Source organism: Bubalus kerabau, chromosome 1, assembly GCF_029407905.1.
Source record: "Bubalus kerabau isolate K-KA32 ecotype Philippines breed swamp buffalo chromosome 1, PCC_UOA_SB_1v2, whole genome shotgun sequence".
Classification (NCBI taxonomy): domain Eukaryota; kingdom Metazoa; phylum Chordata; class Mammalia; order Artiodactyla; family Bovidae; genus Bubalus; species Bubalus kerabau.
This window is the reverse complement of record NC_073624.1, coordinates 237,730,946-237,746,342: the sequence shown is the minus strand read 5'-3', so window position 1 is coordinate 237,746,342 and position 15,397 is coordinate 237,730,946. Positions and strand designations below refer to the sequence as shown.

The window sequence follows — 15,397 nt, the reverse complement described above, 5'->3', positions numbered from 1 at the left end:
ATGAGATCTTAGCAAAAACCTCTTGACCTTTGTGTTGGTTTAGTCTGAGGGATGAAGCAAGGAGCTGATGAGGGAGCAAGGAGCAAGTGAAGGGGCTTTGAAAACTTCTAGCTGCCCAGGCCTCAGTGAAGTCCTTGGAGAGGTGGCAGCTTTCCTCTTCTTTGAGCAAGCCTCCTACTCCAGCAAAAATTCCTGGTACCTAAGCAGCAGCCAGACAGCTTCTAATCACCAAGGGAGAAAGTAGTTTTCTGAATTGGAATTTCAGGTGGGAGCTAAGGAATATGATATTTAGTAATCCTAGCTGCCTTGTTTCAAGCAAACGTGTTTACAAGGAGCTATGGGTAGGCGAGTTACTTTACAGCAAGTACTTTGAGACTCCAAGTAAGAATCTCAAGCAGAAGATACATCTTGTTAGAGTGCTTGTTTCCCTCATTGGGTTTTTTTTTTTAGGTTTTTATTTTGAAATACTTTGAGATTTGCAGAAAAATTCCCATGATAGTACAGAGTCCCTGTATTCAGCAGATTTTTTTTTTTTGTTAACAGCTTACATAACCATGGTAGCATTTGTGAAAACTAAGAAATTAAGACTGACACATAATATTAACTAAACAATAAATTTTGCTTGGATTCCTACTCTGATTTTTAAAATTTTAAATAAAGTGCTCTCTGGAAAATAATTAAAGGTTGAAATGCCTATTCCCTGTCCTCTCCATCAAAAATTTTCCCCAGTCTCACTCCCCAGGAACAGTCCTAGGTCAGCACTGTCCAATAGAAATGCAGTGTTTTTGTTTTTTTTATGTTGTTTTTTTTCTTCATTATAAGTCTTCACAGTTCAGTGAGTTTTTTCCATTTAGAGGACATCTCCATTCTGACTAGTCACTTTTTAAGTGCTCAATAGCCACATGTGGCTAGTGGCTCTAGAGTTAGCAAAGTTCTGGGCTATTCTCTTATTTTCTCTCTCTCTCTTTCACTCATACACACACACAGTAACCTAATTTTTTCCACTACTTACAGAAGCTCATCATTTCCTGTGAGAATGGGACAACAGCCTTTACTTAGACAGCTATGTAGTACTAAGTATAACAAATGTGCTTAATCTATTAAATCACTTCCCCACACATAGATGTTTAGTTTTTTTTTTTTTTTCCATTTCAAATATACAAAAACCTATATGCATTTGTATACTTCCAATATTTATGATTGTGGACATGTAATTGTTGTGTCAAAGGATGTGATTGTATTTGAAGTATCATGACAGTAAAACAATAGTATATTTTTAAAGAAATATACCATTCAGTGTATTACTAAATGTATATTTTTTCTCAAGGCAGTCATTTTAGAAAGCAATTTATTTCAATAGTGTTCCTTTCACTCGAAATTATTCATTTTTTATTTTTGACGTTTGAAGTTTTAACATTTTAAAATGTCAACATTCTTTAGCAACATAGCTAGTTAACAGAGGGTTCTGATGTCAGTGTGGTAAGTCCCAATACTCACTACAAATGCAGTGCCTTGACAAAACTTTTGACAAAGCTCAGCATACATTTTGAATAACTTCTACTAGCACAGGAGTTCAACTGGTGCCCAAGTCTTGCAGTGGGCTTGGTTTGGAAAAGTACTGAGTCCTTCATAAGATTCCCTTAACCTTATCTGATGAAAGCCAAGTGCTATCATGTTTTTTTTTTTTTTTTCTGATCCAGTCATCTTCCCTCAAATGGATGCAGAGGAAATGACTTACAATCATGTGACAATGCAGCAAGGTACATAGCTAAAAGTGAAAGTTTTCATCCCCAAACAAATCTCTGATGTCAGTGTTTTTAAGTAGAAAACATTGTTTTGGTTTTGGGGACGAAGGAAAAGGACCCATCATTTCATAAATTGGGGAGATGTTCTGTTTTACACTAGGCAGTGCCCTCTAGCTGTGTGAACAGGAGCTCACTTAGCTCACATTCCATTTTCTGACATCCTCTCACTCACAGCTTCAAAACCTGGAACATCAATGGACATGGTATTATATGTGAGAGAGGTATATAAATTATATTGGGGCACAGTGTAACTCGACTCCTTTATTTTAAATTGAAGTACAGTTGGTTTACAGTATTATGTTAGTTTTAGGTTTATAGCAAAGTGATTCACATGTGTGTGTATGTGGATGTATTTCAGATTATTTTCCATTATAGTTTATTGCAAGATAATGAATATAGTTCCCTATAGTGTGAGATGTAAGTCACTGAGTCTTGTCTGTCTCTTTGCAGCTCCATGGACTGTAGCCTGACAGGTTCTTCTGTCCATGGGAAGAATACTGAGAGTGGGTAGCCATTACCTTCTCCAGGGAATCTTCCCAACGCAGGGATCTGCCCTGGCTCTCTTGCTTGCAGGCAAATTCTTTACCATCTGAGTCACCAGTTTCCTATGCTATACAGTAAATCATTGTTGCTTGTCTATTTTATGTATAGTAGTGTGTATCTGTTAACTGTTTACTCCTACTTTATCTCCCACCTTCCCCTTTGGTAACCATAAGCCTGTTTCCTATGATGACTTCATTCATACTGAAAGTGGTGTCTTGTTTTCCTAAACTTTCAAAGGTGGAGATTGTGGGTTTGCTTTATCTACTTAAAATGTTGCATTGCTTAGTACGGGATACTTGATGAACATTTGGTGAAATAAATAGGAATTAGCTGGCAGTCCACTGGTTAGGACTCTGCACTTTGATTGCAGAGGCTGTGAATTTATATCCCTGGTTGGGGAACTAAGATCCCACAAGCTGAGTGTTGTGAAAAACAGCAACAAAGAACATTGGTGAAATAATGTTTGTTGAGGAAGAGAAACAGTGGAATAGGGGTAGGTGAACCTGGCTTTCACTTCTGCATTGGTCCCGAGTGACTTCTGTGGGTCCTCTCGTCTATTTCTTTCTGGTCCTCAGTTTATTCACATACAAATCAAGAGGTTTGGCCCCAGGTAGTTAAAGTTCCTTCTTGTATAAAGAGTCTCAAAATTCATATGACTTTTCAGGCCTAAAGTCTGACCCTAAATCAAGACCTATCCTGAATCTTTTTAAAACAGCCTACCTCAAAAAGAATACAATTCCTAGAATAAAACTGCCTAAGGAGGTGAAAGACCTGTACTTGGAAAACTATGGAAGATAATACAGATGGAAAGTTATACCATGTTCTTGGGTTGGAACAATTAATATTGTTAAAATGATCATACTACCCAAGGCAATTTATAGACTCAATACAATCCCTACAAAAATACCAATGGTATCTTTCAAAGAACTAGGGACAATTTTAAATTTATGTGGAAATACAAAAGACCCCAGAAGGCCAAAACAATATTGAGAAAGAGAACAGAGGTGGAGAAATCCCACTTCCCAACTTCAGACTATATTACAAAGCTACGGTAATCAAAACATTACAGTACTGGCTCAATAGACACACAGATCAATGGAAGAGGATGGAGAATTCAGAATCATATACTTTTGGTCAATTAATCAATGACAAAGAGGCAAGAATAGACAATGGAGAAAAGACAGTCTTCAAAAGGCGGTGCTGGGAAAACTGGACAGCTACAGGTAGAAGAGTGAAATTAGAACATCTTTAATATAAAATACAAAAATAAAATGGGTTAAAGACATATATAGACCGGAAACCATAGAACTGCCAGAGGAAAACATGGGCAGAGCACTCTTTGGTATAAAAAGTAGCAGTGTTCCTGGTCAAGAACCATAACCACCTGGACCAGCTCAGTGGCAACTGAGGCAGCAAGATAGTCTTCGAGATCTTCTTGATGTGGCTTCTGGCCATCAAAGGCATACTACAGAAGTTCATGGATGCCCTCTTCCAAACCATCTTCAGCATGTACTGGGGCTCAGCCCTGCTGCTGTTCATCGAGTACATGTTTGATTTCCTGGATGAGCAGGCCGATTGATACCAGGTACATGATGCAGATATGCATCACACCTGGAAGAAAAACTGTCTGCTCCTGTGCTCCTGGTTGAACATGATCAAGAACCAATAGGTCCTATTCAACATCTGTAAGAGCAGCAGCGCTGACGCCTGCCTGTCAGTGGTGGCCTAGGCCTTCATGGACTCCTGCTCCACATCTGAGCACAAGCTGGGCAAGGACTTGCCCTCCAAGAAACTGCTCTACATCAAGGATATCCTTAACTACAAGAGCTAGGTGGAGATTCACTATGCCAACATCACCAAGATGGCCTGCCATCAGCTACCAGGACACAAGTGCATATCTCACGTTGGACCTGAGTCAATTCAATAACATGAGAGTCCTGCATGAGATCTACTCTTACATCACCAAGTACAAGGGCAAGACCCCAACACAGCCCTGGAGAAGGATAAGCAGACCTGGTGGTAGCTGCTTTGGAGCAAGCTGGAGTGAGTAGTACTCACCGAACCCCTGAGTAGCTGAGTCATTGGCCTATGACCATCTGGCCAGGGGGACTTGAGTGAATTTGGGGCTGACCCTTATCTAGCAGCCAGAGCTGGGAGATCCGTAGAAGAGGCCTGGTCCCAACTGTGCCAGGTGCCCTGTGCTGGGGGCCATGTGTCCAGTCCTGGTCCCCTTGGCACTAACCTTCCCCTTGGAGCCTGCCAAGGTCCCAGTTCTTAACTGGTGTGGATGAGACAATGCCTGAAGCACCCTTCGTGCCCAGAATTGCTTGCCATGGGGTTGGGGAATCCAGGTGTGACCAGGGTCCTTCTTGGGACAATAAGGTGACTGCTAAGGACCTGGAGGTGAGGCTGGACCCTCTGGAAGGGAGAGACCAGTTTGCCAAGGATAGGACTATACCCAGTGGCTGGGAGGGTTCAGCTGTGCCTGGCTTCCTGGGCAGAGTCTGAGGATGGGGGTCTGGCTGATGGCCCACGTTGGGAGAGTGAATGCCCAGGGTTCAGTCATGATGAGCTAAAGTCTGTCTAGGCCATCACCACCCACCTGCTATGTTTCAGCACCCCTGTGCTCACTGCTACACAACCACAACCACCATCCTCTTGATTCACCACATGCTGTCCATGGCTGAGGTTGGAGTGACACATTGACCTCACCCAGAGAGAGGCCCTGGGTCCATCCTATGGATGGGTTGCAGGATGGTTCCTCCCAGGGCATTAGTGACTTCCTGTTCTGTCTTCAGGGCTGTGCCTCTGGGAGCTACTGGGGCCTGGGGCTTCTGGTCATGAGTGTAAGTTTATCTCGTTTATTCCCCCTCACCATGCCCACCACCCCCCACACCCTGCCTCAGGCTGAGCTCTCAGCTGTAGAGGTCCAGGAGTAGTCATGACCACACTCCTCCCCACTCCCTGACCCACCACCAACCTTTCAGAGGCTTCAGTCTGGCTCCCCAACAGCATGCTGGCCCCTTGCAGCAAGGGGACATCTGGGGGCCATTGTTCATCTTTTAGGGGAACAATGGACTCCTGCTTACTTTGTTCAGGCACCTGGCAGTGTCGAGGTCTCAGGTCACACCCAATGGCCTGGTTGGTAGCAGGATGTAGTGACCAGAGGGTTGGAAGTTGGGTTTTCCCATGTTGCAGTCAGCCAGCAAGAGAATACATGTTGAATTATAAAACCTGTACATTAAAAAAAAAAAAAGTAGCTATGTTTTCTGGCATCTGCTCCTTTTAAAGCAAGAGAAATAAAAACAAAAATAAATGGGAATTAATTAAACTTAAAAGCTTTTGCACAACAAAGGAAACCATCACAAAACAAAAAGGCAGCATAATGAGAGGTAGAAATTATTTGCAAATGATATGACTAATAAAAGGCTAATATCCAAAATATACAAATAGTTCATACAACTCAATGTCAAAAAAACAACCATGTTACAAGATGGACAGAAGACCTGAGTAGACATTTTTCCAAAGGGGTCATGCAGATGGCCAACAGGCACATGTTTGACATTGCTTCTCTTCAGGGAAATGCAAATCAAAACGTCAAAACCACAATGAGGTATCACCTCACAACTGTCAGAATGGCTTTCATAAAAAAGAACACAAAACCAAATGTTGGCAAGGATATGGAGAAAAGAGAACCCTTGTACACTGTTGGTGGGAATTTAATTTAGTGCAGCCTTAGTGGAAAACAGTATGGAGGTTCATAAGAAAACTAAAAATGGGACTATGACTCAGCAATTCCACTCCTGGTTATATATCCTACCCCCCGCCCCTGCCAAAAGCAATAATTCAAAAAGATATATGCACCCCAATATTCACATAAGCCTTATTTAAAGTTGCCAAGATAGGAAAGCAACCTAATTGTCCTTAAACATGAATGGATAAAGAAGTTACAGTGTGTATACATACACGTACAATGTTGCCATTTGCAACAGCTTGGGTGGGTCTGGAGGGTATTATGCTTAGAGAAATAAGTCAGAGAAAGACAAATACTGTATTACTCACATCACTTATATGTGGAATCTAAAAGATAAAACAGACTAGTCAATATAATTGATGAGGAAATAGACTCACAATTATAGAGAACAAGCTAGTGATTACCAGTGGGAGAGAGAATGGGGGAAAGGAAACAATGGTAGGGGGTTAAAAGGTATTAACCATTAGGTATAAAATAAGCTACAAGGATATACTGCACAACACATATTGTACAACAGCAAAACTTTATAATAGCTGTAAATGGAGCATAACTTTTAAAATTGTGAATCACTACATTATACACCTGTAACTTCTATAATATTGTACATCCACTCTACTTCAATTAAAAAGTAAAAGCAGCCTGCTGCTGCTGCTAAGTCGCTTCAGTCGTGTCCGAATCTGTGCGACCCCTAGACGGCAGCCCATCAGGCTCCACTGTCCCTGGGATTCTCCAGGCAAGAACACTGGAGCGGGTTGCCATTTCCTTCACCAATGCATGAAAGTGAAAAGTGAAAGTGAAGCTGCTCAGTCGTGTCCGACTCTTAGCGACCGCATGGACTGCAGCCTACCAAGCTCCTCTGTCCATGGGATTTTCCAGGCAAGAGTACTGGAGTGGGGTGCCATTGCCTTCAGAGAGCAAATTCTATTCCAGCTCACTAAAATCTCCCGGTAATCTATTTAGTGACTGGATTAAATCCAGCAAAAAGACTGGCAGACTAGAGAAGTTTAAAGAGACACAGATGTATAGAACAGTCTTTTGGATTGTGTGGGAGAGAGAGAGGGTGGGAAGATTTGGGAGAATGGCATTGAAACATGTATAATATCATATAAGAAACGAATTGCCAGTCCAGGTTTAATGCAGGATACAAGATGCTTAGGGCTAGTGCACTGGGATGACCCAGAGGAGTGGTATGGGGAGGGAAGCTGGAGGGGGGTTCAGGATGGGAAACATGTGTACACCCGTGGCAGATTCATGTTGATGTATGGCAAAACCAATACAATATTGGCTTGGGATAGAAGGAAGGGTGTGGCTATCTTGGGAAGTCTCTTTTGGGCAGCTTTTAGAGTTTCAACTTCGGTCTTAGAAAACGCCTGAATGCTTTAAGATGGGGAAGATAATTGATGGGATTATTTAAATACTGGAGAAGATTTAAAAAATAGCTATCCTCTGATGTGGCTTCTTCCTCATACTTGGCAATTGCAGATAGCTGGAGAACATTGGCCTCCTGGGCTTTGCTTTCATGACCCCTTGGTTTCCAGTGGCACCTCAGCACTTCCAAATGGTCATGTTTGAGTCCCTCGTCCATTTGCTCTCGAAGATGTGCTATCCCCAGTCACGTCTCAGTAGAATCCCTTAATTGGACAGTGGATTCTGTCCCTCTATTGCTCCATGCATTTTTTCCTTGCCCAAATCAATTATTCAACTCAGGCATCACCAAATCATACAAACATGCTGTTATTTTTATCATCTTTCTCTTAACCCTACTTCCAAACTCCCCCTTCCTTTTATTTTTTTGCCACAAAATTCCTTGAAAGAGTTCCCTGACTTCAATTTTTAATTCTCTTTTGATTTTCCCTTTCCTTGTAAACCCTTTTCTTGAGATGTAACATAGATTGGGAAAGTGAACAGTCATTCAACTATTCTTTACTGAAACTGTTTTATTAAAGTCATTAATGATCTCCAGGTTGCTCTGTCCTACAGGCAAATCTCATTCCTTGCCTTTGTGGCATTTGATTCATGATCATTGCCTCTTTGCTAATGCATTTGCTTCACTTGGCTGCAGTAGGATCTCATTTACTTTTTACCTTTCCTCCTGCTTCATTGGCTTGTTTCTATGTGTGTGATGGTGCCTCTTCCACCTCCTACAATTGCACAAGGCCCCAGGGCCTAGTCTATGAACCAAGGACATTCCCTGAGCATCAACTCTGGTTCATGGCTTTAAAATCCCATTTCTATCCTGATGTCTCTGAAATAAGTATTTTCAGTGCAGATTACCTCTCCTGAAAAGTTTTCACTTGGGTGTCTGAGAAATCTGAAACTCAATGTGTCTGAAGTCCACAATATTTCCTCCCAAACTGTTACACACAGCTACCCCTGTCTCAGTTGGTGACACTTCCAACTTTATGGTCCAACTCTCACAGGACTACTGGAAAAACCACAGCTTTGACTCTATGGACCTTTGGCAGCAAAGGGATGTCTCTGCTTTTTAATACACTGTCTAGGTTGGTCATAGCTTTTCTTCCAGAGAGCAAGTGTCTTTTAATTTCATGGCTGCAGTCACCGTCCACAAAAATTTTGATACTCAAGAAAAGAAAATCTATCAGTGCTTCCACTTTGCCCCCTTCTATTTGCCATAAAGTGATGGGACTGGATGCCACGATCTTCGGTTCAGTCTCTCAGTTGTGTCTGACTCCTTGCAACCCCATGGACTGCAGCACACCAGGCTTCCCTGTCCATTACCAATTCCCAAAGCTTGCTCAAATGCATGTCCATCAAGTCTGTGATACCATCCAACCATCTCATCCTCTGTTGTCCCCTTCTCCTCCAGTCCTCAATCTTTCCTATCATCAGTCTTTTCTATTGAGTCAGTTCTTTACATCAGGTGGCCAAAGTATTGGAGCTTCAGCTTCAGCATGAGTCCCTTGATTGAATATTCAGGACTGAATATTCATTCCTTTAGGATGGACTGGTTGGTTCTCCTTGAAGTTCAAGGGACTCTCAAGTGTCGTCTCCAACACTACATTTCAAAAGCATCAATTCTTCGGTGCTCAACTTTCTTTATGGCCCAACTCTCACATCCATACGTGACTACTGGAAAAACCATAGCTTTGACTAGATGGTCCTTTGTTGGCAAAGTAATGTCTCTGTTTTTTAATATGCTGTCTAGGTTGATTATAGCTTTTCTTCCAAGGAACCAGTGTCTTATAATTTCATGGCTGCAGTCACCATCTGCAGTGATTTTGGAGCCTAAGAAAATAAAGTCTGTCACTGTTTTCATTGTTTCCCCATCTGTTTGCCATGAAGTGATTGGACTGGATGCCATGATCTTCATTTTTTGAACATTCAGTTTTAAGCCAGCTTTTTCACTCTCCTCTTTCACTTTCATCAAGAGGCTGTTTAGTTTCTCTTCGCTTTCTGCTATAAGGGTGGTGTCATCTGCATATCTGAGGTTATTAATATTTCTCCCAGCAATCTTGATTCCAGCTTGTGCTTCATCCAGCCCAGCATTTCACATGATGTACTCTGCATGTAAGTTAAATAAGCACGGTGACAATATACAGCCTTGATGTACTCCTTTCTTAATTTTGAACGATCTTAGTTTTTTCATGTTGAGTTTTTATAAATAGTATTTCAAGTTTGCCAATCTATGGGATGCTAATGTAAAAGACAGTATGTAATTGCTTGCTTCTCAGTTTTCACTAGAGATTAAGATTTTTGAAAGTTGATAATTCAGGACTTCTCTGGTGGTTCAGTGATTAAGACTCTGTGGTTTCAATGCAGGGGCCTGGGTTTGATCCCTGGTCAGGGAACTAGACCCCATGTGCCCCAACTAAGAGTTTACATGCTGCGACTAAAGATCCTGCATGCCCCAATGATGACACAATGCTGTCAAATAAATAAATATTTTTAAAAAATTGATAATTCTAAGTAGTTAGACTATAAAGTTAATATGGAAAACATATTTGTATGCAAGTAAGAAGAAGATATAAGAAATAAAAATGCATTTTATTAAGGAAAAAGAAAATAATTTTGTTCTGATGCTAGTTATTTCTAAATATGAAAGAAGAGACAGATTATTATAAGTATAGAAAACTGTAGGTTTGAGAGGAAAAAGAATCTTTAGAAAAGATTTTATGTTTGGGCAGAACTAAGATTAGAATTAATTTAATTGGGCAAATGAATTTCAATATTAAAGGTAAAATGGTACAAAATCTGAATTTGGTTTCTCTCTATTAAGAGGGGAGAGTTTTCTTAAGAATATTGATCTACTTTTTGTAACAGATTGTTAATTTTTTTTTTTTGTATTTTAAGTAATTTTTTATAACTTTCTGTATTTGCCTTTGAAATATTTTATTGTTTCTTGGTTAAGTCAATAAGTATTGTTTCACAGTGACCTGTGATGCCACCTAACCAAGTGTTTTTTTAAAGCCTTTTGATATTATTGGCAAACTTGCCAGAGATCAAATTCTACTTGACGTTCATTTGACCTTTAGCTTACTTTGAGATTTTCCAAAAGGTCCTGAAACACCTAAAGGGAATCATTTTCTCTCTTTATCAAAGATAAAAATATTAAACTAACTAGGCTTATGTTAAACTGCATGGGAAGCATTTCAAAGGGATGGTGATAAACATCCTTAGGCTATATTGTTTTATATACTCTAGAAGTTATTGGAATTCTAAGAATCTGGTATGTCATAGTAAAATGTTATCAGTCTTAATTCTGATTATTATCTTAAAATGTTCTGTCAAAGCAGTAAAGAAGTTTCTTTGTCATTTGCATCACAATCGAATCTTTAATCATGTCTTTAATAATCTTTGTTGTTCATAGACAGTTATTGGTTGATCCTGATGCCTTTGCAAAAATGCTTCATTTTCAAGAAGTTTCACAGAAAGGATTTTTGACAAGTGCAGGCTTTTAAAAGCTTTATAAAACTGTTAACAAAAGATCAAGGATTAGTTACCTGGGAATGAGTTAACTGATGAACATGGTTATAGATTTTATGGTTTTTCTGGTCTGAAATATTATTGCTTTTTAATCTATTTTCCAGATATAAGGAAACCTTTCCCCTTAAACTAATTATGACTTACAGCAATTTGGTTAGTGATACAATTGTAAGCAAAATTGAAACATGTATCTTTTCTTTCTACCTGATCCCTCCAAAATTGTAAACCCTTAGGTTGCTAGCAGACTTATCAAGTAAATAAGAAAGTCCACTTCTTGACAGTTGCAGGAATCTGAAGACACTTTGGAACACTGAGAAGAGAGAAATTAATCCAGATCTTTAGGCATCACAGGTGGGATCTGATGGCATGCCCTTGGGACGACTTTTCTCACTTTGAGAAAGAAGCCTTTTAAAAATTCAATCTGAGATTCTTTATAAAAAGGTCTACCTAAACCAAATTTTAAAAGGATTATATGTTCAATTACACTTATATAAGTAATCAGGCCAAGTTTACTGAAAGCAGACTTATTTTTGCAAACAAATTACTTTTAATTTGATTATATTTGATAGAAGTCAGCATAGTTTTAGAGAGAAAAATTATATATATGGATATTAAATTCTAGTATTGTTAATTTAGGTCTGTATTTACTTCTCAAGACTCACTTCTGAGATAGACCCCCTGTTGTTAGGTTACATTATTGTAGAGTTTAATTGAATTACTAGAAGGACACTCTAAGTTTGTCTCTGAAGCTTATTTCTGTATATTCGATGCCCCTTGACCTATAACCAGAAGATTATGCATTTTGGAAAGGCATCATTTAAAGAACTTTCTTCAACCTACATCAAAGGGCACTTGTCAGATAATTTTGATTAGCTCATGCACAGAACAAACAAAAGAAATTGACTTTTGGATTTGTATTTTCCACTTAGAAAGAGTTCTTGCACTGGAGCCCTTAAACTCACCTTAAAACAAAGCTCAAACAGAGGAGAAACTATACTCCCACCAAGAAAAAGAGAAGACAACATCAGAAGTGGACAGCTATCCCTAGATTCTCGATGTGACCTGTGTGATTAGTTATACTACTTTCAGCATAATAGTTACATTAGATAATAATGTCATATTATATAATTATAATTACAGAAATATGGATATAATTATATATTATAATTATTTTTGATAATTTCTTGGACTTTTTCATAAATCCAGGTTTTTCTGTCGTGGTGTAAATCTTACACAGAATTTAAAAATTAATCCATGTCCTGGCTATTATAAACAGTGCTGTGATGAACATTGGGGTACACGTGTCTCTTTCAATTCTGGTTTCCTCAGTGTGTATGCCCAGCAGTGGGATTGCTGGATCATAAGGCAGTTCTATTTCCAGATTTTTAAGGAATCTCCACACTGTTCCCCATAGTGGCTGTACTAGTTTGCATTCCCACCAACAGTGTAAGAGGGTTCCCTTTTCTCCACACCCTCTCCAGCATTTATTGCTTGTAGACTTTTGGATCGCAGCCATTCTGACTGGTGTGAAATGGTACCTCATAGTGGTTTTGATTTGCATTTCTCTGATAATGAGTGATGTTGAGCATCTTTTCATGTGTTTGTTAGCCATCTGTATGTCTTCTTTGGAGAAATGCCTATTTAGTTCTTTGGCCCATTTTTTGATTGGGTCATGTATTTTTCTGGAATTGAGCTGTAGGAGTTTCTTGTATATTTTTGAGATTAGTTGTTTGTTAATTGCTTCATTTGCTATTATTTTCTCCCATTCTGAAGGCTGCCTTTTCACCTTGCTCATAGTTTCCTTTGTTGTGCAGAAGCTTTTAAGTTTAATTAGGTCCCATTTGTTTATTTTTGCTTTTATTTCCAATATTCTGGGAGGTGGGTCATAGAGGATCCAAGCAACCTAGATGTCCATCAACAGATGAATGGATAAGAAAGCTGTGGTACATATACACAATGGAGTATTACTCAGCCATTAAAAAGAATACATTTGAATCAGTTCTAATGAGGTGGATGAAACTCGAGCCTATTATACAGAATGAAGTAAGCCAGAAAGTAAAACACCAATACAGTATACTAACGCATATATATGGAATTTAGAAAGATGGTAACAATAACCCTGTATACGAGACAGCAAAAGAGACACTGATGTATAGAACAACATGTATAATATCATGTATGAAACGAGTCACCAGTCCAGGTTCGATGCACGATACTGGATGCTTGGGGCTGGTGCACTGGGACGACCCAGAGGGATGGTATGGGGAGGGAGGAGGGAGGAGGGTTCAGGATGGGGAACACATGTATACATGTGGCGGATTCATTTTGATATTTGGCAAAACCAATACAATATTGTAAAGTTTAAAAATAAAATAGAATTAAAAAAATAAATAAATAAAATAAAAATTAATCCAATTGTTAGGCATATGATCTGTTACCTACATCTAGTACTTCTGGGTTACCTTGGTGGATTTCTCCTCTCCACGGGTCTAATTGGATGACCCTTAGGAAATTTATTCCAGAAGAAAGCTATAGTTCTGTTTGAGCAACTATTGATATTATTAGACTGGACTCCCTCACTTGGCCAATTAATGGTGCTTTCTCTGCCCATGGCTATAGCATGAATTTTCTTTTAAAGTTACTCAAACTCGATGATAACAAACAAAATTTCAGCCAGCAAATCTAACTTCCTGATTATTAGGAGGGACCCTCCTTTTGTCACAGGGTGGATTTATATGACTCCCACCAGATTATTTAAATCATTTAAGTTTAAAAGCTCCCTTACATTGGGAACAGTTAAACTAAGGATTATCAGCCTAATAACACTAGGGAATTAGGCTGGAGGCCTTGTGAACAATACAGGCCTTTCATTACCTTTAAGATAGTGATTTGTACAGGACAGATTGAGTCAGATGAGCTGGTAATATACTGGGTCACACCTAATTGAAACTCTTGGCCTAAATATTTACTTATGACCCTATTAATGCTACATGCTATGTCACTTGCATTTGGCCTATTTTACAAGATTGTGATTTCTTGCATTACTAAATGTGTGACTAAGCCTCTGATAAAAATGATGACTAGGCAACTTGCACATATATATTTATTTAAGAGCTATACATGTATATATTTATTTACGAACTCAAGATTGTAATAGTGTAGCTCTACATATGGGAAGAAGCAGCACAGAGTATTTTGCTTGGGTCAAAACAGATTTGAAAGATATGTGGTCCAAGACTTTTGGCTACTATTAGCAGTGCCTAGGATGTGGAAAAACATACTGGTTCTAAATAGGAAAAGGAGTACATCAAGGCTGTATATTGTCACCCTGCTTATTGAACTTATATGCAGAGTACATCATGAGAAATGATGGGCTGGAAGAACCACAAGCTGGAATCAAGATTGCGGGGAGAAATCTCAATAACCTCAGATATGCAGATGACACCACCCTTATGGCAGAAAGTGAAGAGGAACTAAAAAGCCTCTTGATGAAAGTGAAAGAGGAAAGGGAAAAGTTGGTTCAAAGCTCAACATTCAGAAAATTAAGATCATGACATCTGGTCCCATTACTTCATGGCAAATAGATGGGGAAACAGTGGAAACAGTGGCTAACCTTATTTTGGGGGGCTCCTAAATCAATGCAGGTGGTGATTGCAGCCATGAAATTAAAAGACGCTTACTCCTTGGAAGGAAAGTTATGACCAACCTAGATAGCATATTGAAAAGCCGAGACATTACTTTGCCAACAAAGGTCTTTCTAGTCAAGGCTATGGTTTTTCCAGTAGTCATGTCTGAATGTGAGAGTTGGTCTGTGAAGAAAGCTGAGCGCTGAAGGATTGATGCTTTTGAACTGTGGTGTTGGAGAAGATTCTTGAGAATCCCTTGGACTGCAAGGAGATCCAACCAGTCCATTCTAAGGGAGATCAGTCCTGGGTGTTCTTTGGAAGCAATGATGCTAAAGCTGAAACTCCAGTACTTTGGCCACCTCAAGCGAAGAGTTGACTCATTGGAAAAGACTCTGATGCTGGGAGGGATTGGGGGCAGGAAGAGAAGGGGACGACAGAGGATGAGATGGCTGAATGGTATCACCGACTCGATGGACGTGAGTTTGAGTGAACTCCAGGAGTTGGTGATGGACAGGGAGGCCTGGAGTGCTACAATTCATGGGGTCGCAAAGAATCAGACATGACTGAGCGACTGAATTGAACTGAGTCCAGTAAGAACACACTGAAGATCATCAAAATACTGGCCTGACTGAGAAAAAGGTATTCTCTGCATTATGGGATCAGAGAAGGCGATAGCACCCCCCACTCCAGTACTCTTGCCTGGAAAATCCCATGGACAGAGGAAC

General features: G+C 39.6%; 1 pseudogene; it reads left to right on the top strand.

Moving 5' to 3' along the window:
• The first annotated feature begins 281 nt into the window (after positions 1-281).
• LOC129631539 (plexin-A1-like) lies at positions 282-4,399 on the top strand (annotated as a pseudogene).
• Positions 4,400-15,397: the final 10,998 nt, after the last annotated feature.